Here is a 24,082-nt window from a genome sequence, read left to right as displayed (position 1 = left end):
AGAATTTGCCAAGGAACGGTGTTTCTTCATTTCGAAGGAATCGTGCACCGAAGTGGCGCGCAGAGGCCCTCCGCCACGCTCGGAGTCGAGGTCTAGCTAAGCAGATCTTGCCTTAAAGGGGCACTATACCACTTTCTCTGGTAGTCTATTTATAGTCATAACTCAAATTGTGGCTCTAAGTATTTTAAAAGAAACGTCCCATCCATGCATGAGAGATATCTCTATTAAAATGGGTATCAAAGAATGGATTACCTCGGAACTCCGCTGACTCCAGATGGCGCCGTAGAGCGAGAAAGGGCAAGGCGCTGGCCTCCCCATCCAATGGTGTCATCTATTGGCGATTTTTTTCCGTAGCGATTTTAACGGCGAAATAAACCACGCATGAACGTAATACTTGTTTTTTACGATGCTTAGAGCGTATAGGTTGAGTTATGACTATAAATTGGCTATCGTAGAAAGTAGTTTAGTGTCCCTTTAAATTCTGGATGCAGCCATCAATGCCTCAACTCTTCAGCTGCAGCAGCAGTGCCCCGCTCCTTCTGGAGGAAGTATGCATGCTGCTTCGAGACAGGCGGGCAACTGTCATGTCTGAGCGCACCTTACGGTCCCAATTTGCGGTGGAAGGGTGACAGTCTCGCCCACACACTTCAGAACGGCAAGAATCTCGTGCCGCTTCGCTTGTACCCAAGTGACCGAAGCGAATGGAATTAAGTGAGACTCTACCCAGCGCAGCCGCTGACTCTTTGGCGTCGAAGCCAAGGCATGTCACGACGGGCAACAAGTCAACAAAAACTTCCAGCCAAATCCTCGTCCACAGGGGTTGATGTGATGGACAATTCTCCTGCTGAGTCATCCAATCCTGCGGTCCGACCAGAATGCTATAGAGTAGCGGGACTCCATAGCCCAATGAAATTATGCCAGTGGTTCGTCCCAAATAATTTTGTTGCACTTTAAGATCCTCAATTTGTTCGTCGCCCCTACTATTTTAATGTTACATGCGACCTCTTTACATAATTGAAAGCATTTTCATTGCATGCACTGAGACTTTCGTGATATTTTAATATTGATCTTTTTGTGAACGTATTTCGGCCCATTGAACTCGCTTTAGAAGAGACCGATCTTCAGGCTCATCATACACAGGTTCTACGACGTCATTAGGATTGTCGGAAAGGCCGTCTTTATTTTATTTCTGGTGGCGTGCTAGTGATTGTGCAGATCGCGGTTGGCTGCTCCGAGGCCGCGTACCGCACACCACTCGAATCCGTAGCAGTGCGTCTTCTTTTAGACCGCCTTTCACTTTTTGTCTCTTTATTTACCTGCGAATATTCCCTTGAACCTCCATGGACTCCAGGGACCTGCGGAGCAGCACGGTCAGTTTTTTTAGATGATTTTTGTTCCTCTCTAGTGTGCGGTACTCCCCTTGATTCACAAGGCAGAGTAAATAAACGCTTTTCATTGGCATCCGAACTATTCATTTTAACTGAGAGAGAGCCTACGTTGTTTTAGTGCAGCTCACAATTTATTGTGAGCTGCACTAAAACACTTTATCACAATATCTATGCATCTCTATTACAGTCATTGCACATTTCTGATTGATTGATTGATTGATTGATTAAGATTTAACGGAACATGGGCCTCTTAGGCCATAGAGCGCCAGATATTATTACTGTTGCAGGAAAAGCGTTTAGAAGAGAAAAAGGCTTTGTTAGCCGATGCTTTAATGTAATGGTGTATGTGATTCATAAAAAAAATTATAAAAATGACCCTTCAAAAATCATAATTTCAGTTTGCATTTAGTGTAGATAACCGACGGCTTCCAAGATATTGAAAGCATACGTGTGCTCAAAGATTGTCTCCAAGCAACAGTGCAATGTATAAAAGAATATGGCCGATATAAAGCTGCAATATTTGGAACTGGCTGTCATTCTCAAACACAGGACGTTCAACGAGGACGGAGGTTACATTCAGAGGTTCTTCACAGTATTCACACAGGGCTGCGGTCCCCTATATGGAGCAAATACCCATTTGAAAGGTCTGTGTGTCCATTTCTTAGCCGGACACAACAAACAAATCTACCTGAAAGGAACGGTCCCTGGGCCGGGCACATGACGGCTTCTTAACGCTTTCGAGAGTTACCATATTTTTAATGTTTCAGAAATCAATATCTTTCTTCCCACCCTTCCAAAACATATGCTTCAGTACCAATTATTCAAGACATATTAGTTTGTTTTAGTAGAATTTCTCGTTGGATACAACTGTATTCGTCTCCGTGACTTTAGGTGGGAACGAGCCGTATCCAACAGAGCAGATAGTAGATGCTACTTAGCAGGCTGCACTAGGAACTACTGGTACTCTGCTACGGAAATGTTGGAACATTCCCGGTTGAAACATAAAGGAACATTCCCTGTTGAAGCGAAGAGTGCGCTCGCAGCTAAGGAATTGGGGGAGTTCAGGTGGTTTTCTACATCAAGGATCCTGGTGTAGTTCAAAAGATAAAAAATCATTGGAACTTGTAAGCAAGCACGGATAAAGACTCAAATGAAGCATGTGTCCACTTTTAGAAGCTTTCTTTTAGCTAAAAATGCTTAGGATAGATTGAACAAAAAAAAAATAAGGAAGACTACAGGAGTTCTGCGATTCCAATTTTCAATCCTTGTCCTGTATCACTGAAAAATACAGCTAAAATCATTAACAGATACTTTTATTCTGTGCCTAGCACCTTTATTTCTACTGATTTCCTCAAGCAGATTTAATGCTGCGCAGATCAATCTACTATTTTTACAACTGGATCAGTCACTATATTGTCACAAATGACAATTGACGAAGCGATGAAAACTGAAGCAACCTAAACGTCTAATGGAGCGAACCTGTGCCCAGAACAAAAAGGAAACGGAAAATAACAACAAAGCGTCGCCGGCGTCGAAGTTAGCGTAACAGCAAGATCGAACGCAGGGGCGAGACTGACTCCGGCTTGCCACGCGGAGCACCTTTTCTAGCCGCGTGGACTTCTGGAACATTCGGCCTAGAACGTTCGTCGCGTAGAAAGAAAGTTGTCGAATTTGCGAGAACGCTAAGTAGAAAGAATAAATAAAAGAACATCCCGCTCGCGGGGTTCGAACCCAGATCCTCCGCGCGACAGCCAAGCAAAGTAACTATTTGGCCACGTACGCGCTCCCTCAGCAACGCGCTTTTCAAATATCTTATATTCAGCTTTCTATAGAGTTTGAGAGAGACGGCCGTTCGCACTTCAGAAGCATTGCATTTTGAAATGCTGCGTAACGTATTCTCATTATCACTCGAATCATTTCTTTATTTCTTAAATTATTTGTGGAAAATAAGTTGTTTTCCTGTGGCTTGTAAATGTACTGAAATCATTCCTCTATTGAAGCCAGGCAAAGACCGGCCATATGTGCGGTCTTGTCGCCATCCGACTGCATCAGGGAGCTGCCTATGGAAAGCATAAGGAAGTCCAATAAACGGATAGGCTGGTGTACATTGTGGAAAATTAAAACACTTTAGATAACGACTAAAGTCGTTTCTGCCCATGATGATCGATCTTCGATCATTTGGTGCACTTGGAAACGACTGATTTATCTGTGTGAAATAATTGAACATTTAGAAAGAAGCGTGGTGATCTCAAGATTTGAATAGCGCTTGCACCCGGCAAGGCGTTGCATTACATAAGGCGAACCTACACCAGCCCTTGGTGACGAAGAAATAAAGGCAACTAGAGCTGTCTGCAATAGTTAAAACTGTCTGGATATATTAATAAAAAGACACGCTAACAAGTATTTTCAGCAAGAGCGAATCTTTACCGCAATATGTACGGTCCAAGATATATTTTTATATATGGGGAAAATCACTGGCTCGTTTGAAGCGATCAAAAAGCACTCCATGCTCACGCCTTTAGAGGGGTAAATGCTAGTACGGGCTCGGATGTCCAATCAGGTACCAACAGAAGAACAACCCTTAAAAACCACAAAACATCCACCGGAGGGATTTCAAATAAGAGTTCCGAAATATGGTTCCGTTTGGAGACGTATACCGCGAAAGTTAAGCATATTAGGGAGTTTTAGTAGACCGTATTTCCCCCTCCGCTAGCCCTCCGCTACGAAGAAACCGCCATTGCGCCTGCGTGCCGATGGCCTTGGCTGTAGAGTTCCGGGTAGCGGAGGGGCTGAGCGGAGCGGGAAACACGGTCTACTAAAACTCGCTAATGTCAACTCGCTCCAAACGCGAAATGAGTGTCGTGACAGAAAACATTGGGGCGTGCGTAGCGGAGTTTTCAGTCTGTGCCTTTGCGCCGCGAAGGTATCGGGTAAAAATTTCGCCGCCCCAGTCTTTTCTTGCTCCGAAAGTTCCGGTCCTAGCACGTTCCAGGTCATTCTTGCTGTTGTCTTCTGTTCTTGTATAGAGCCATCCGGAGCACAGGGCGTAAATAAAAGCGGTAACGCGCTGCTTCGGAGCCGTCGACGCTTCACCACGATGGACTATTGCTTTTTAGCTTGAATACAGTCACAAGTGCGCCTCATTAGGGATTTCGAAATATGCTGCCTTGTTTTCATGTAATTCTGATAGAGGTGCGAGGAGGTACATTACGACGTTTTCTGAAACAAAAACATAGGGAACTGTTTTAGCCGGAGACAGGCTAAAGACTAACGTTGTGTCCATTAGTAAAACGAGCCAGAATAGTCGACGCCCCGCTCCGCATACGATGTTACTGGCAACTTAGATTATCGCGGAGCCAGGAGCGGATTTTTATCTTGGCCCCGCGGAAGCCGTGGTTCACGACCGCCGTCAATATACACTGTATAGGCACGGGTATATAAAATTCTGGGGCGAAGCACATATATAAAAGTGTTAGGGCTCTGCTTCACAGATTTTCACTTCCCCATGTCTATACCTATCCACCCCCAACCCCACCCCCCTCTAAACCCTCGAACTGAGGGTGACCTGCTGACCCTCCCTCCATGCAACCGGTCTTATCTTTTATATTTTAATCCAAACTCCTCTTTCTCTGTCTCTCCGCTTCGGGGCAGTCGCCCTTCGCCACCGTCGCAGGGCGCACGGAAAGCTTTATTTGCTTAACTGGCTCAAGTCAGATTCATGAAACGTTCATTTTCAGTTATATATGTTCTGCCGTTTTTGCTCCGTGCAATATCGCGGTCAAAGCTTTTGGTGTTCGCGAGTTCTTTTTTTGACATATGTTTACTGTACAGGAACTTAAACACGATTTTTGGGTGGAGCTCGATGTCCTTTTAAGGTACTTTATTAACCTGCATGTTTTAATATATTTAAATATTAATCTACTGCTTTCAGGAATTATATCTACGACGATACAATCAGAAAACGCTTGGACTGTAAGTTGTTCATTTACAGTTTTAAACTTTTTTTAAAATTTAATTTACGTATGTGGCGAAATTATTTTGATCCACATAGATAAGCCGCTGAGCTACCATGTAAGCCAGGCATTAAAAGCATCCGGGTCCTGTTGGGAGACTGTGCAAACATTTTTAGACAAATATACTTTTAATGCGTTAGCGTCAGTGTCCAGGCACATGGGTTTATCAGGAACTGGTTTGGACCGCACGTATGTAAAGTTCGCTACGTCGCCACGGGATAACGCCACAGCCCTACCGGCTGTGGAAATTGGCTAGGAAACACCTCCTGAAAGCGCCGACAGGTGGCGGAAGAGTGCATATCTTGAGCGGCTTGGCGATAGGACGCATAGCAACGGAGGCCGCACTGAATTGGTTGGTTATAGGAGCGACGCTGTGACGTAACACCACGGGACCAATCGTCGGCGACGTTCCCCTTCGCCAATTTCGGTGCCGTGCAGTAAGCGACGGCGGGTGTGTCACTGAAACCTTTTTCCACCTTTTCCATTTCGGTGGCCGCTTCTCATGGCGATCTGCCAGGCTTTGTCAGTATATAAGGCTATGGTCGTAACTTACCTTCACGTCTTACGGTGTCACGGAATACGCTTGTTTTGCATTGCAACTGTGGCTCGGGATTCGACTAGGTTCGACAATGCACTTGTGTAGCAGACGACGGAGCCGGAACAAAGGAAAGGGATGAGAAAGGGCCAGCCTCGCAAGATAGCCAAGGCGATACCCTCTCCCCCATTAACGTGCGCTCAACCGACTCGGCTGCTTGAGCGTTGTTGACTCGGTAACCTGTGCCTGCTCGCGTATTTCACGTGATATCGGGAAGAAAGACGAAGTCTCGCATAATCTGCCGCGCGGTGCGCGCGGGCTTTTGGGATTTTCGCGAGAGGTCTATCCCGATGACCCGATGTGCGGGACTAAAAGCTATAGAAGTCCACCGCAACTCAGATTTTCGGACAAGAGGTTAACCTTCCTTTTAAGTGTCCGCTTCCGCGGGTGCACTCTTCGGAGAACATTTTCATAGTGAGCTACCAGATTTGGTCGTCATGTAAAGACAGCTCTAGTGAAAAGAGCGAAGTTTTACTATTACAATGGTTTTCATTCATGTTGAGAATAATAAATTGGAAGGGCTTGCATGTGCCAGGCATCAGACAGAGAGCGAGGAAAAAGTCGAGCTTCGTTGCGTTGTACTTGTTTCTGAAAATGATTTCATACTTTCAGATTATGTACATAACAAAGGTGGCGTATGTGGGAACGAAACAAAATTCATCCTTGTACGACTCTACGAAGGTGCTTGGGACATTATAGCTCGCTTGGCGGAGCCAGTTGTTCTGGTGTATGTATTTTATGTATGCTTTTTCTCTTAATCAAAACGTTAATGTTGTTGTTGCTTAGATAAAATTTATGAAGGCGATAAAAATAAATAATTTTCCCGTATATATTTTTTTGTACATACAGGACAATTATTTATGTTTATCGCCTTCGACGATAAAAATTTCAATGTATGCAAAAGAGATTGGTCAATCTAAATAATTTTGAGTAAAATCTGGAACGCTGCTTATTCGGTTTGAGTAACGCATTTAAAATATGTTTTGTTTACCCTTTGTTGCACTATATTCGTATATATGTGTGGGCTACAATGAGTCTCGGGATTCACATTTTAGAAAATGGCTTTGCTTATTTCATAATGGAACAGCGCGAATCTTACAGGGACAGAGGAAGAAACGGGACAGGACGAGCGCTGACTAACAACTGAAAGGTTTATTATCAGGAAACCACGAAGAAAACATACAACAACACGACTCTCCACTCACGGTGGAAATGCGCATGCGCCTCACAAAATCGGCTGCTATGTGTTACGCAATTCTATGTGCGTCATCCCCGATCTAAAAATTCGACCTCACTGCCCAGCAAATTCAAGGAAGCCTGACTCACACAGGCTGGCCCCTCCTTCTTTATTCTGTGAGCTTCGACAATCTCTCGAGCTTTTTGGTCCCTGTGCTTATACAAAACAATGGCCTAGTCAAGTAACGGTGTACAGGCGCAGTCCCCGTGCAGTTGCTTCCTCTGTCCCTGTAAAATTCGCGCTGTTCCGGTATGAACACATACCAACTCGGCCAGCTATCCTGTTTGCTAAGTCTACTTATTTATTCGGTAGTCTTTTTTTTTTGTTTCTAGAAGAACCCAAGTCAAGTCACGTCAAAGTGTGTGTCTTCATTCACGCTCACTAAGAGTCACTGGGCTACAGCGCATTACAGATACTGGGAAGCGTGATCAAAGTAGGGTGCCTTCATGTGCGCTTTGCTTAGGGTGGTGGCATCTGGCCATTTTGTTCCACGCGTTAATTTTTCTTTTTTGTTCAGAAGCGCGTGAAGGAGCGTGTCCCTGCACGCGTTTGTGGCGCTGACTGTGCTATGGCGACATTTTGTTTTCGTCGATTTCTTTGTATCTCCCCGTGAGCGCGATTTTTGGCACCGGGTACCACGATGGGTGGCATCAGCCTAAACAGAAGGAATTCAGGCACCCTAGATCGAAGCGCTCTTAGTACAATTATCTGGCCACAGCTCAAGGTAGATATTGTTTTTCTTTCTTATGAAGCGTGGTTTAAGGACAGCTAACATGGTCATCTACATTTTCCTCAATAGCTAATGCCTCAAGTATCTGTGTTGATTGCTGATTTCTGATGCTTGCAAGAATGTGACGTTGGTAAGGGCTGGGCCACACTCACAAGTCCTGCAGTGGGCTGGAAGTTTCCTGCTGATGTGCTCTTTGCTGTCGCTGCGAAGGGTGCCTACATGTCTGTCTGTCTGACGGTGAAGACATCCATTGTTGCCCTGAATGTGCCAGCGCGTGACGCTCTCGCGCACTCGGTGCGTGACTTGGGCGGTAAAATAGCGTCTATGCATTAGCGAAAGCTACGCGCTCGAGCTGAGTGACACCAGATTGTGCACGCTTTAAAATACAAAAAAAAACGATTGGGCTGAAAAATGGCTGAGATGTCACCACTCAAGGAAAACCTCGCGTGTGTATGAAGGCACTCTACTGCTGCGTACTCTCGACTTCTATTGTTAAGCCTGTGTTCGAGAGCTCGGGATTCACGTGATGTGACGTTTGGGTGTTCGCTTTTTATCGTTGCTTGAAGTGTTTTCACATTTTCTCAATGGTATTCATCGGCAAAAGTGGAAACAGCGCAAACAACTTAACGAAGGACGACTAAAAGAAGGGCAGGACACAGCGCTGACTTTTAACTGAAAGTGCAATTTTTAAGCGAACCAGAAAATAAACACCGGAAGCAGAGGGGAAAGACCCAAACAAGGCACAAAAAATACAACCCAATAGATAAGACCTCTACTACGTCATATCTCTTCCACACGTGCTTGCCATGTTCTTGATACAAAGAACTTCGTCATCCCCCAATTGCACCGACGGTGCGTTAACACATTCCCCTTCTCCTTTTGATGAAATCTCTCTGGCGGTCTTATTTTTGTTACGCACCAGGATCGTCAAGTTATTGAACAATGGCAGGCAGTCGCACCTACTGCAGTGTACCGCTAACAGGTCAGCGGGGGAGGAATGGAGAACAAGGGAATGCCCCCTCGCCCTCACGTTCAGGCACCTCCCATGTATACCCTGCCACACGTGAAGGGGATCTGGTGCACAACCCCTTGTGCGCATGGGATAAAAGGAGTGCGGTGGTTAACAACGCAATGGAAGTCACTGCTATTCCCATGGTTAACAACACAGCACATTCTTGACAACTTCTGGAATGCGGAAAAGACCACTGGCACGTTGTGCTTAAAAGCCGCTTGCTTAACCTGATGAAAGAAGGCGCAGTATTCATCAGGGAAGAAGACCTGCGCGAGAGCTCTAATCATCAATTACACACCTGTGAAGAGAGCACTGTAGAAGACGGTCTAATTATGGTCTCACAATATCAGAGTTCGCACCGTACACCATTTTGTAATGTCATTTCTGTTTCGTTTCTAGGAATCCGAATTCGGTCATCCCGAGAGAAAAAAACGCAATGACATTTGTCACTCACGGGGTGACCTAAGATGTCCTTCGCAGATGGTTCGTCTGCTAACATGGGCGAATAACCTGTCTTGTCTGCTAGCGCAACATCGTTCGCAGAAAAAAATAAAACAAGATGATACCGTACGCCGTACGAACTCTGTACCGTGGCCAAGTGAATCCGGACGAAGGTTGAAATTGTGATTATCCAGTATTCCACGTTGGAAGCGATAAACATTCCATGTTTCCTTTGGAAATCTCAAGCTGTTCTGCTGTCATACAGAAGGTTACACCGACCGGTGGGTGAACGGTCACTCAAGATGAACACTTGAAATGCCGCGATACCTCTGTTGCCATTTGCAGATTAGTGAAGAGTACTCATCAAAGTGCCCGACCGTGGACATGCGAATTGGTCAAAACTTATTGATTGGTCGATAAATCTTTGACACCGCTTGCAATGGGCATCCCAATAAGCTCTAATTCTCAGCCGAATAAAAGTAAAATCCTTGTTCTTTTATTTCTAGCGAGGGCATAGCAGTTATATGGTGATAACTTCTCACGTATATATTAATGGCGACATAGGTCTCGCAGCTTCTGATCAGCTTGTCTTAAGTGCTCCTATATCCACCGGTGAATGTCAGCTTGAGTATAGGAGCAGAAAATATTGTTATGTGAAAGCAAGCGCGTCGTCGCGGAACTCCGCTCGTAGCAGACGATCCGTATTCTTTTGGTCAGGTTCTGTTCGCGAAAGCTGTATAGGGTGCTTCCTGGTTTTATTTCCGTTTGCAAATAGCATTCGTAGCAGGCAATACATTTTCTTCGCTCGCGTTAGCAGATGTAAATTGTTTGCTGACAATATCGTGGCTCGCTTTGTGAGAGCAAAATTATAACCGATTCTAATTTTTATGGTGACCAGATTTGACCCCCAGGTGGTTTCGAATTAGGGCGACCACATAGCCACCAAACCGTAGAAAAATGAATCCCCTTTTAAAGGCCGGTTATTGGGCTCCCCGATTTTTTTAATGCAAATATTTTGTATTGTGACATCGGGCGAATTCTTCAATAGTGCTGCGTTCTAAAGTAAAAAAAAAAAAGATTGCTTTCATTTAGAAGACTATCAGAAATCAATATTCTAATGTACCAATGATTCGCACAACGCCTCGGATGTGGTTTTAAATATTTGTTTGTTTTGCGTTCTTCAACTTTTCCACTTAAGGTACAATTTCTAAGCGAAAGGAGATGAATTTAGAATGTGTATTAGACTAGTTCTGAGTTACATCCAATGTTATGTTTACTGAAACTGGCTATGCTGAAGAACCAGATGTATTACATATAATAATAATAATAATAATAAGTTTTATTTCTCATCAATGATGAAGGGGAGGCCGGAGAAAAAGCTGCAAAGGAACAGCTTGACGAGTCTCCGGCCCCCTAAAGTGGCAAGACAGACGGCAGCAGAACAACGAACAAGTTATAAAACAGGGAAGGGAAATAAAGATTGAAATACAGCGGCTTGACAGTCATTCATGATTACATTTTCAGCAAGGACAGTACAAATTTCACATGTATTCAGCTAAGGTCCAAATCATTACTTCTGAGGCTGTTGAGTAAAAACGGTAGGATGTGTTTGAGCATTTGCTTACCATAATTTGTTCTGTGAGGGATCATCCTCCAATACTCAGTGTGACGAGTGGGCTACGCCTGAATATTTTTGGTCAGTGCTGAAAGTTCAGCTAGAAAGCAAGATAATGCCTATTGTTTGAATGGTTCCCCTATTGATATTGTCAATGTCCCTGGGTTTTATTCAAATTCTTGATCTTGAGTTGAAGAACATGCCAGTCGTCTACGAGAAAAGTATTTTCAAACAATTACAAGACACCTTTATATTACGCCTTCACCTATTGCATTTCACTCAATGATAGGGTGCACAAATAATGTTCCAAATTGAAACTACCTTGATATCAGAATCCTGAAGCGTATACAACCTGAACTGTGATTTGCCAGTGAAAACTATTTTGTGTGTTTCAGATTAGGCTGTCAGCTCACCGGCAGTGTCCCTGCGAGCGAATGTAGTCCGAAATTAATTAGAGAACCGCCATATCGTTTCCAAGACTGCGTTGGCAAAAATATTAATAAAACACTCACGTAAGTTTCAAACCATTTTACACTGTACCAAAGCGCGGGATTGATATTTAGTTTGTTTAATTTTGTTTCCGTCGATAACTTGGTATATAAAAGACTGTGAATGTAATTATAACCATTTCGCTATGAGTCCCCCTTAAGCAAGTAGCGCGAATGATTGACAAGATATTGAAAAAAATGACCATCAATCCCTGTATCCTATCGTAACGTTCTGTGCTATACACCGTTAAAACTATCATAGCTTTTCTTCTTTCTTTCATCTATAAATCAGAGAGTAGCCGATACCCATAACTCAATGGGGCCAATCAGGCATAGCCGAAACTGGAACTCAGCGACATTCGTCATATTTCTATGCCTTTGCTATGATTAACCAACTCAATCCGGCGCAGAAAATGTGCCATGGCCCGGTCTTTTTATTATTGTGTTTCAGCCTTCGGGTATACTCTAGCTTATGATAAAACGAATGCATTGAGTGTAGTAACAACATCACCGGAAGACAATCAAAACATACAGAACACACAGACGCAATAGTCAGACAGCTCTGTGTGACTCTTGTGCGTGTGTCCCATGTGTGTGTTGTTGTCTTGCGCTGTTGTTGTGATTATGCTTTACCAACTCGACCAAGCTGCCATTTTCACAAGCATACAGTGTGCAAGTTCGTCTGCTCTTTGCTCAGGTCGTGCGTTTTTTCTCGCTAAAAGCGTCCAAGTGCTCTTGTTTTCCCCCGACCTCAACCAGTGGCAGAGTGCGCATTGGTGCGTCGTCATTGCATGCATCCTGCGCTTTCTACATGATGCCCGCTTATAGGCGTGCCCCTTCTTGCTTTCCGATGCGCCAAAGCCGCATTTTGGAGCACTTGCTCGCCATACAGGAAACGCATCTGGCTACTCTAGCGATCGAGTGGAAAACAAATTTGGGCACGGCTGGTTTTGAGCAGACTTGTAAGAACTTAGCTATCGCGAGAATGTGCATGCGGGCAAGGGTGCGGTGCCACTGTGACTTATCTGTTGATTTTTTGTGCTTCTTAGTGCACTTAATTGTGCGTTACCGACCGAGTCCGAGAGCACGCAGCGTCGGTGAAGGGCACAGCAGCTGGGCATCTTTCAACCCATTGCCTCACGTGTGAATGCAGTCAAAGTTTTAGCAGTATCTCTATTTTTAAAAGACACGCAAATGCCTTTGCGTGCGAGATTCTAGGCGCTATGGTTATCGAGGAAAGCACCGATGGATGTGTGAGCATGCCTTTCATCACGGTCAGCGAAAAAGAAACACAGTTTTTCAATGTGGCGCGCCCCTGTGAGGAGAAATAAGAAGGAAGAGCTGTTTGTGGAGTTAGGTGCGACGGCTATTAATTTAATTTAATTTATTGGCATTATTTCTTACGCAGACTAAGACTAAAACACGAATTAAGTTTAAGGTGATGAAGCTGAATTATAATGTAAGAGTTGATAGTCAGCATGGTGTATGTTTGCGTCTTCTCTCTTCATGTTTCTGTCCTTTACGTTCTAGCTGACCTTTTATTTTTCATCAATGTACCAACTAATTGAATCACAGTCCACTATTCACTTAAATGTGCCTTCCCGCCGCGTACTCTTTTTTGTTTATTTGTTACCCGTGTTAACCAACATCAAACATCCCACGGATCTTGTTAGTGTTCTTGACTAAAACCGCTTCAGCTTCTCCATGTCCTTTATGAAAGGTTTTGACACTACGACCGCACCAGAAAGGACACCGTGCTAGATTTTTTGCATCTCTCACGAGAAGCCAGCGCGGATGGGACGCAACTTCTGCTTCACCGTTTGGCTGGACCTCGTGTCCTGGCTGATCGAACATGAGTCCCGGTCGGACTCTCACGCACGGCTGGTGCCCAATGAATGTCACGCAATAGACCGTGTTTCACCTTGCATTAGACCGCCACGGACTCCACAAGCCGTCCCACCTAATCTGGCGCTGTCAACGTACCACGCGATAACATAAACCGCGCACCATGGCGTCCCTCCTGAAGTTCATGTGACGCTCTCATCTGGTGGGTTTGGTTCCTGTCGCTCGTAGCATCCGCTGCGGTCAATCCTAAGGCAAAACGCAGCATTCGGTATACGTAAACCGTCCAGCACAATGGCCTTGTTGTAGGCATTGCTGTAAGCCGACGCCGAGCATCTGTCGATGCATTTATTGAACCTACTGGAGCAGCACTCGATCCATAGCATCAGTCGAGTCGAAGTATTATACCTTTACATCGAAAATTTCTGGGCTAAGCCGGGCTCTTCTAAAACAGCGGCGAAAGTTCGAACGATGATCAGTGGTAAGAAGCTGGCGCGTTGAAAGCTACGTGGGGAGATGCGCCACCTTTCCGGTTTTCTCTTTACGTCATGTATTGCAAAACCAATTTTCTTCAAATTAGGTCCACATTAGTACGATCAACGCACTCTTCTTGGAAAGGACCACTCGTCTCGCTGGATACTAGCGATTTTAAGGACACCCTCTCACAACAAACCCGAAATCCGTTGCCATTGCCACCCGACGTACGGACAATCCATTCGTGCTCGCGTTTTTGACCTTTGTTGCTATATTTTGAATTATTCGTGGCATATAACTGCTCGGACATTTCTTATAATGTTTGCAAATATTCTGGCAAAAACTAGTGTTTCTTGTTGTTTTTTTCCGACCTTTGAAATTTTCCGAACTCGTCCATCCCTAACGGCAGATGAAGCATTGGGTAGGCATCGCGTTTTATAGCTCCCAAGAGATGAGCTCCATCGACTCTTGGGGACGTTTTTATCACCGCGACGTTGCAACAAAAGTGATATAATCATAAAGTAATTTGAACCTACCAAATGATGCGAAAGTTATTCATACGGCGTTTATTTGAGCTCTACTTCAAACAAAACACCAGATCGAATGACAAGAGCTTGCGCCACCGCCTCCCGCTAGTCTGCAAGTGACAAGATGACGACGACGAGGGAATCAGACTGGCAGTCGGAGCTTAACATCGCAATCAGGATATATGGTTCACTTAAAATAAACCCCCCCCAAAAAAAAGTCGTACGGTTATTTTTCATGAAGACAACCGGAACTGGAGGAGGGGCGCAGAAGCGCCTTTCTGCCAGGCCTTTCCTGTAGAGCACGGCCGGCCGCGAGTGTTGTTGTTGTTGTAGCTGTTCCTTTAAATACAAAAATCTAGTAACCGTACCACGGCCACTAGATTGCTGTACTTTATTTTTTTTTTCTTCTTCAAGTCGAGACGCAAGTGCCGAGCATGTAGACAAATTCTCCATTGTCGTCGCGACGAAGTAACCGAAAGGCACTGTCGGTCATGTTGATCACGCGAAGCTGATGTAGTCTTGCGTCGTAACCTAAGTCAAACTTTACGCTTATCTCAACTCGATAACACGGAGTTCTTACTCAATTTCGTCGTATGCACGCTTTTGTAGCATATCTAAGATCCTTTCACGAATCTGAACTCAGAAAAGCAACGGGCATAACATCCTTCGTTCAAGACAAAGCCACAATGCGTTCAGCGGCGTCAGCCCTCGGGGGGACGGGGGCACGGCGACACGGGGGGTAAACCTGCGGTGCATCCGTGTTCCGCGAATCACGTGACAACAAGGAGTGGGCTGATAGCGCTGTTGTTGGTCTTGAAACACAAAACAAGCAAACAAGTTTAATGGGGCGACATGGAGGTGACGTCGGTAGCGGAGTGTTGGCTGTGCCGACGCGGTACTATTCGCTTGGCCGTTTACGGCGCCTTGGCTTGCCCACCTGGATTCGCAGATTTTATTGACTTGGCGCATCTCAGACTCTGTTTCACAGTTTAGCACTCTTTTAAACGAAATTAGATAAAAACAATTGGCAGGTGGTCTTTCTGTCGTTTGTTTCACCTCAAGTCCAGACGCAGCCGAGTCTACGAGTTGTAGGGATCAATCAGACACCGTAAAAAGTTCACAAGCATGGTGTTTGTCACGTTTCTGAACGTGTACGTGCCATGGTCGCTGAACTATTCATTAGCAGAAAAGGCGCAGTGACTGGCACTTTTCATGCTGTTTGATTAGTCCCATTAGCTCGTAGCGTCGGCTGCGTTTGAAGTTAAGCTGAAACCAAGTGTGAGGGATTATAAAGATAACTGCATTGTTTTTTTCATATCGATATTGAACTGAAGTTGCCCTTTAAGTGAAGGGAGCAACCATGCAAAACTCGTTTCTTTAGCTGACGGCTACGCGGCAGTATGGCATCGTATACCCTCGCAAGTCACGCGCTTCGATTCCATGAAAATTTCGGGGACTCGAGAGCCAGACAGGGAACAACAAACAATAACAACACATCGGGCGATTGAGTTTATAGCGCGACAAATAAATGGATGGAAAGCAAGCGCTTTTCAGCGGTAGAATGACAACGGCTTTGATAGCCAGTATGAGCAGCTTACGAGAAGCGCCGCCAGCTGCAACGGGTCTCCCAGCCGGTCCTTTCGTGACGTCAGCTGACGGGCTGCCTCGTCTCGTGCCTCTCCGTCTGCTTCGATGTGGCTTGCTTTCAGCGCTACTTTGAATGTGCTTTTCCAATTAATCCCGTCGAGTTCTCGTGCACCGTTAATAGGAAATTAGTTGAAAATCTCGAGAAATGCGAGTGATTGTGTTAAGTTTTAATAACAAACTACTATGAAATAAGCAAATTTATCATGAGGTGACAAAGCGTCCTAGCGACTTCGGTTATTGAAACTACTCCTGAAGTTGTCTTCATTTAACACAAAACTGACTCTTTACAAAACTTGATCAATGCGTTAGCTTTAGTACTCACATGACAGGGAAAAGCCGACAGCGTCCGTCTGTGGATATAACAGCGGAAAGGATAGCGCGCCGCGTAGAGGGGAGGAGAGTAGTGACACACAAAGGCGACAGGGAGGCGGCGTCACAGGGCGAAAGCCAATGCGCGCGCTGATGCTGGGGCGAGTCTGAACTCATAGGTGTGCGGAGGGTATGCCTTGGTTTGCGCTACGAGATGGAGTGTGAACGAATTACTAACGCAGGTCTAAGTAGGCGGTAAAGAAGACGGATTCAGAATGATCAATACGGGCTGCCTATACCGGTGAACAGCGAAAGCCGCGTCAGCAGCGGATGCCGCTGCTAGGCGCGCAATGCGGGCAAAAGTGACAGAGGAGCAGAAGCAACACCTAACTCGGCTGGCCGAACTGCTGCCAGCCGAGATAGACAGCGAGTGTCTCGAAACCCCAAAGAAAATCGAGGTACTCCTCTACGACAGCTACCCCGTAACCGACGTGATCAACTTCAAGAGAGAGCATGTACTCCCCTTCAACCCGTTCAGGCGCGAGCTAGACATTCTAGACGGCAACAAAAAATTAAAGGAAGATCCATTGGTGGATTTTTTAAGCAATGCGTCAGCATCACGCATGGGAAACGCCACACACGTCTCACTCTGGGAAACGCTAACATTGACCCCGTAACAAAACCAGAGCAGGCAGCAGAAATAGAGGAAACAAGGAACAAAGCCAATGGACCTTTTCCGAGAAGCGTTCTGCGCACGCGCGAGTGCCCGATGCCAAGCGGTGGAAGTCGGAACGAAAAATCGAGGAAATTCGGAAGGAGGCTGTGTATCAGCGAGTAGAACACGTAACTGCAGCTTATATATAATTCTGTTACACAAAAAAAGAAAGTGGACGGAAACGAAAACACGATGTTTGGGTGGACGCCACGGATGCCCCTCTTTAAAGTCGCGTTGGGCACGCGCCGCTGCTCAGGGAGCGAAGAAACTAGTGGTCTAGCTCCCATTATCGATTGGTAGCGCAGGTAGGTCACTTACTCGATTTCTAGTTCGTGCAGCCACCGCCTGGTGCCGTCGGTATGTGGAAAAGTTCCATTCAGAAAGCCAAAAGAAAGCAGTGAAGGGGTCAGTGTGAGTGCTTCCCAAAGGGGGACGTGTGTGGCGTTTCCCAAGGGTCATGCTAAAGCATTCGGTAATAATCCACCAATAGACTTTTTTATTACGTGGATAGATGGAGGACATTAATGGCTTAACCTTTCGCAAAGGGTGATAGCTTGCGCCATCTAGCCTAAGTCTATAAAGGTCAACACATAATTCCTCCCGCCCTTCTAGGACCAATTATCTACTTCTAAGTATCAAAAGGCAGTGTGGGATATCATCAGGATGACCTTTGGGGGATCGGCACCACATCGTGCCCGTCTTCCAATTTCGTTATCCCTCTCGCGACGCTGATTCCTCTCTCCAGGAGCAGCTGAACGGTGCCGTCGAGCAGAGCTTCGCCGAGGTGTCTCCGACTGTTCTAACAGCCACAAGAATATTTGACCACATTCGGTGAATTCGTGTTATGATGTGGCGAAAGCAAACCACTCATAAACAATTCGCGACGGCGTCGGGGCGCGTACAAGCCCACTACCGCAAACATTTCTAGCACGCCTTGAACAGCTGAGCTATGGCGCCGTCTAGTGGGACGGCGCGAAATTATATCGGCAGCTCAAGGGTCAACGCTTCCCATAGGCGCGCTCCCGGTGACATGGTCGTATATATAGAGTTGGTCGTGATTGTGACGGGCAACTCGCTCGTACTGCATCGCCCAGTCGTCGACGTCTTCGAGGCCTCAAAGTACGAGTTTCGACGGACAGGAACACGAAGCGAGATCCATAAGCGTGGGTCTCGGTCGGCTGGCCCTGGGAAAACATCTCCAGGTTTGGCGATTTCTTCCCTTGTTGTTTCACCAATGGACCGAATTCTGACGGCTGGCCTTGAGCACGGCGGCGTGCTCGAACTTCGTCGTCTTCTGCGAAGGGCAGTCTTTCGGGGCCGAGAACCTCACTTGGCCGGCGTTTGTTTGTGAGGGGTACGCTTCACGGACATAGAATGCGATACCTCGCACATCCACCAGAATTGTCACGGATACAAAAAACTTGACTGCAACGCGGAAACTACAAAAAAGAAAAAAAAAAAGAAAGAAAAACCTTGAGTCCGCGGATTTGTGCCAGGAACGAAAGGAAGAATGAGCGTCGTAACATCATTAACAAATGTCGCGGCGTCGGAGGGACAGCTGGCTGGAGCGAGAGCGCGAGAGAAGACGAATCAGCGAGAACGAGGTTTACTCCCTATCTACTTCACTCGGTATCTGGGAATGTTCGACCTGGATGGTTCGAGAGTGAGCTAGGGCGAGCCTGACTCGACGAGGTCATGTTGGCCTTCTTACCCTTTACGCTCGGGGTAAGAGTGAACTTGAATCTTCTAGAAGTAAGAAAAAGCACCTCTTCTAGTTCAGTCAACCGGCAATATTACAAAACATAGAAGCAATTCAATCGCCGCCTATACATGCTCTTGTCATGGGCGTTCATTGCTAGATTATTCAGTTCGTATCGACACATTCAAGTATTCGTATTTTTCTTGATCCAGTGTTGACCGAAACAAATTGCCTGCATCCAGCCCAAATTAAGACTTGATTACTTCATTGATTGAATCACTGCTTTCATTTTAACGAAACTGTGTTCTACTTTGTTATAAGTGTAAACACGAGTTCTAATTGCATGTTGTATGGGGTGTAAAAATTGGTTGATGTATTGGTTAATGTTACTATGTTTTCTTACAATATTAAATTGATGTGTTCAGCCGGGCGTTTCATTTATATAGTAGAGTAAATACATCCTTCCCTAAATATCCAATTACAAAAGTTGCTGATACCGTGGTGATATAATCAATTATTATTTATTTTTTAGCTCTAAAACGAATTGTCCAAAGCAAACTAGCATTACGATACCAAGGTACAATAGGACCATTCTTCCTTGGCATGGAATGGACAATACGACGAGATGCGCGAATCGCCGAAGCGTCAAATTCGACTGCTCGACCGTAAGTTGATTTGTACCTTCAACACAACAGTTTATCGAGTTTAATAACCCTTCTGGTTCTCGAACAGGTCTTCTATGAAGTTCTGATCAACGATATGTTCGATTGCGTTCATAGAACCGTTTAAGTAAATTTATTCGGACAGTTTCAAAATGGTTTATGCTATCATCAAACGTAAATATTCATTATTAGAAAACGCTCCGCAGAAACAGCCATGTGCATGAACTACTCGGTGCAATAAGATACAAGTGTTCCGGTGAATTAATGCTCAAAGTTATGAGTAATAGGGCACACAGTTGTAGATAAGTTTCAATATGATCTAAATGTGTATCATCTTAAATACTCTTTCAGCAAAAGCAGTTAGACGATTGCTTTTACGCCTGCTGCAAAACCAGAGATGAACAAGATAATTACGGCTACCGTGTCATACTAGATGGCGGTTCATGCGGCAACAATAAGGTATAACATTTTCTTTATATTACTTTGGAATTTGAGTCAATGAATTTGAAAATCTACTGCCTTGATGAATTGAAAAATAGTGATAATTAAGTGTAATAAAAACAGATTTCTACTATTTTCCCGGTTAATAAATGTCGAAATGGCATGAGGGGCGCATTTTAAACCTGGTAGCTTGCAAAATAAGTATGAAATAAAATACCATTCCGTTTTCTCCGAATACGCAGGACGGTAAAAAAATCTAACTGATTGTATGAAAACTGAAGGTGTGCGTGTAGTGAAATTTTTACTCGAACCGCATTCGACTGAAATACTGGGGAATAATGGCTATAAAGTCGAATGTCGAATTGAATACGAAGACAAAAATTAAATTCCCAATATTCAAAAAGCGTCATAGATGAAGAAACAAGCCCTTTGCGTGTTTATTCTCCTGCAGGCCAACCAGAACTAAGTAAAAATTATTGGAATAAAAACGGCATTAACGATCACACTTAAACGTCAAACTGTAGACAGCTGGCGAATATATCCACCTCTAGGCGTGTAAATACAAAGCGCGCTGAATAAATGAAAGGATGTGACTGAGCCGCTTGAATCGGGTGCCGTCTTGCATCACCTAAGCCTGGCACTTCGGTCGACGCCGCGTGGAGCGACGAATTAGCAGAGAAATCAGTTTTTCGCTCTTATTTGGAGATTGATACTATTTTTTTTATATAATTAACATAACATCAGTAAATAGAGTTATAGTGAACAGAGCTCGCTGCGTGTGATGCACGATCCTTTGATTTGAATTGTGCGACGTGCGTGGTTTTAGGGTTTTCGTCGAGCGCATCTCGGATGAAGCATAACTGACTTCTTCGAGAAACACAAGAAACGAACTACTTTCTGTCGAAATGTTTCGTTAGTCAAAGTTTCTCGATGCAGTCTTGATTTTCAACCAACACAGGTCTGAAAGGGCCATTGAACCCTATAATAATATTAATAATAATTTAGAGGGGGGGGGGGAACGGCAAAAGATAAACAAATATTTAACCGACGAGGCCCTACCCCCAGTGTTGGCACTAGCCGGTGGGGGGGGGGGGGGGGGGGGGGGGAGAAGGACTGTCCCGTTTGGAACGCTCAGGATTGTGTAGCTGGGAAGTGAACAGAGGTGGAAGGGGTCGCCCCCCCCCCCCCCTCCTTCTAATTTCAAGCTTCGTTGCTCGAAAGGCGAGGACGCGAGGAGGGGGGGTGGGGGGTGTATCGCACTGGGTGCCGCTGACTTTAGTGACGCCCCTGCTCACCTCCCTTGTACACCCGCCGGCAATATGAAGGTGAACGCCGGACCGTGCACCGCTCCTGCTATCAGCGTCATGACGTGGCTGCCACGGAAGCCGCGTCACGGCGCTGATAGCACGAAGCGGTCGACGGCCCGGCGTTCACCTTCATATCGCGCACGACATTACATTGCTCGGCTAATAACCAAAAAACAATAATAAAAAACACCTAAGCATCACTTCAATTGACAGAGCAGAATATAATCCACAGCACCATATAGCAAAATGGAGCGCGCTCTTGAATAAACCACATTTTTTTTTGCCAACGTATTAATATTCAATGAATCGAATTCTTCAAATACTCGAATAGTGGAAATCCGAAAGTGAAATGGATCTATCCGGACGTACACTTGAAATTTGAAACTCAAATATTCAGACACCCCTAATGAAAACTTTCCTGTTGTCAACAGTGAAGCGACTTCCTCCGTCTTTGAGCTCCACTTGAACAAATTAATCTTGCGTAAACACTATGCTTCATTTCCCCTTAAAAAGACGCTGAACTCCTAAAACATTTTAGAGCCCAGCTCTTAGGCGCCCGTTTCCGGCTTGAGCGGCGGTCGGCGTAACCAAGGTCACCATAAGGTCACGTGACCCCTCCCAAGGTCACCTCGAGGTCACGTGATCCCCAAGGTGAGCCCCCAAGGTCACGTTACCCTCCCCCCCCAAGGTCACGTGACCCCCCTCCCCGAGGTCACGTGACCCCCCCCCCTCCCCCGAAGTCACGTGACCCCCACTCCCCGAGGTCACGTGACCCCCCCCCGCCCCCGAAGTCACGTGACACCCCCCCCCCCCCCCCCCCGAGGTTACGTGACCCCCTCCCCCCGAGGTCAGGTGACCCCGGAGCATATTAAAGAATGAGGGGAGGAGGAGGAGAAGGAGGAGAAGGAGGGGTCTACCCTCCCCTCAGCACCCTTCCCTCCTCCTCCTCAAGAACTGCGCTCCAATTTGGCGTTACTGGGAGTTGTAAACGCCTTTCACTTTTTTGTCAATTGCTTGGTTAGGACACGTATGATATAATACATACCGCGCCACCTGCTCTCTCCCTCATAAAAAAGGAGCGCAGATTTACTTCGCGTTTCATATTGTAAGCAAGGCGCCTTTTTGATTATATTAGGACGCCGACCAGAAAGAGAAGCATGTATTCGGTCCAAGTGACCCCGATATCCCGAAAAATATTTGATGGTGCATTGCAGACGTATGTTATAAACTAAACTGCTACAAAATACAAAGAAACCTTAGTATCTATGTCGTGAGATTCATCTTGTGAAAGGAGCGATTTCGAAATTTAGGATTGTCGTCCCAAACTGAGTATCAAATGTAAGCACGTCGCGAAACTAAAGGTAGATATCCCGGCCTAAATATTACGTAATTTCTTTCATGCGTTTGGCGCTGACCTTGGACGGCTTGGAGTATTCAAAGTTCACAACGTCACCACGAGATGACGCCACAGCCCCCTAGCTTTGGAATCTGGCTAGGAAACACTTTCTGCAAGCGCCGACAGTTGGTGGCGGGGCGGATATTTCGAGAAGCTAGGCGTTAGTACGCACAGCAACGGAGACCGCGCTGGATTGGCTGGTTATAGTGAGCGGCACCCCTACGAAAATACCTAGCAACCGAAGATTGCCGGCGACGTGCCCTTTCGTCAATTTCGGCGTCGCGCAGTGGAGAACGGCGGGTGTATCATGGGCCCGTGTTACCCTCCCCGGCCCTCCCGTTCACGCCGCTTCGCGTTGACAGTCGGCGTGTGGCTCATTACAAGATATTAACCCGTCTTGGCCCATCCGTACACGCTGCTTCGCAGACCCCAAAGGCGGAAGAAGTACGCCATCGCCTCGCTGTGCTCCACTGCACCTCGGGCGCTATGTGGTACGTAACGCTGCCGGACTCTATACCAGCCAATCCTGTGCCGCCGCCGTTGTTATGCGTCCTATTTCCTAGCCTCTGAAAATAAGTGGTCCGGGTGCGGTTGCCCGCTTTGGACGCCCTCGGAAGCTCTTGCTGCCGGCTTTGAAGACCTGTGGCGCACACGGGCTGAGATTCCAGTCATCTTCCTGCCACGCCGCGCACGCGTAGATACCATGTCACCGGACAGTATGCGTATGGTGTCGCCCCTGTATGCTCAACATATATGCGGAACAATGAAATGACTCTGTCGTTTTCCCCGCATCGCGCGCACGTCCTTCATGCACACGTTAAGTCACCTGACCTACTTGCACCAGGGAGACGAAAGGTTTCGGAAATGTTCATTCCGCGAAGAGAAGCTGAGGGGCTGCATTCACCAATTTTTTGTTTTATGTAACCGCTTGCCTAAATGCTGACGCATTTATTCAATAATCAGCTTGGCGGCAGCAGTGATTTCGGCCCATTTAGTATCGAGGAAAGTTGCTTTTATATATATACGTGTTCTATTTATTTACCTGACAATCGTTCTTAGCTTTTCTTTATTAAACACTGTCCAGGTGTAGAAGACACAAAAATCATGCACATAGATAGAACTCCAAACTCCCAGCACTTGATTGGATCAGCCGGCCGACGAGCACGCAAAGAAAGACGGAACACGAACTCCGTGACGTTGCGCTTTAGTGAACTTGATTGACGCCGCAGCTCGCAACATTGACTCCGTTCTGACTTAAGGGTAAACGAATTATAGTGAAGCCCGTGTCATTATGATAATATTTCCCCAGAAGTATTGTACTGCATATCTGCCGTATGAAAATTAAAAGAGCACGTTGAATATGGGCGTGCACGTGAAATATCGGAAATTAATGCCAGAATATGATAAATAAACGATAGATAAGACCAGCACGTCATATTCCGGAGATCCAGGTAAGTGAGGGAAATGAATAACCAGATTTTATTAAAACGAAGATATCAAAACGTTGATACATAAAACATATGTTAAGGCGAATACAAAAGTAA

Source organism: Ixodes scapularis, unplaced genomic scaffold (assembly GCF_016920785.2).
Source record: "Ixodes scapularis isolate PalLabHiFi unplaced genomic scaffold, ASM1692078v2 PGA_scaffold4__175_contigs__length_147842914, whole genome shotgun sequence".
In the NCBI taxonomy this organism is placed as follows: Eukaryota; Metazoa; Arthropoda; class Arachnida; order Ixodida; family Ixodidae; genus Ixodes; species Ixodes scapularis.
This window is presented reverse-complemented; position numbering follows the sequence as displayed.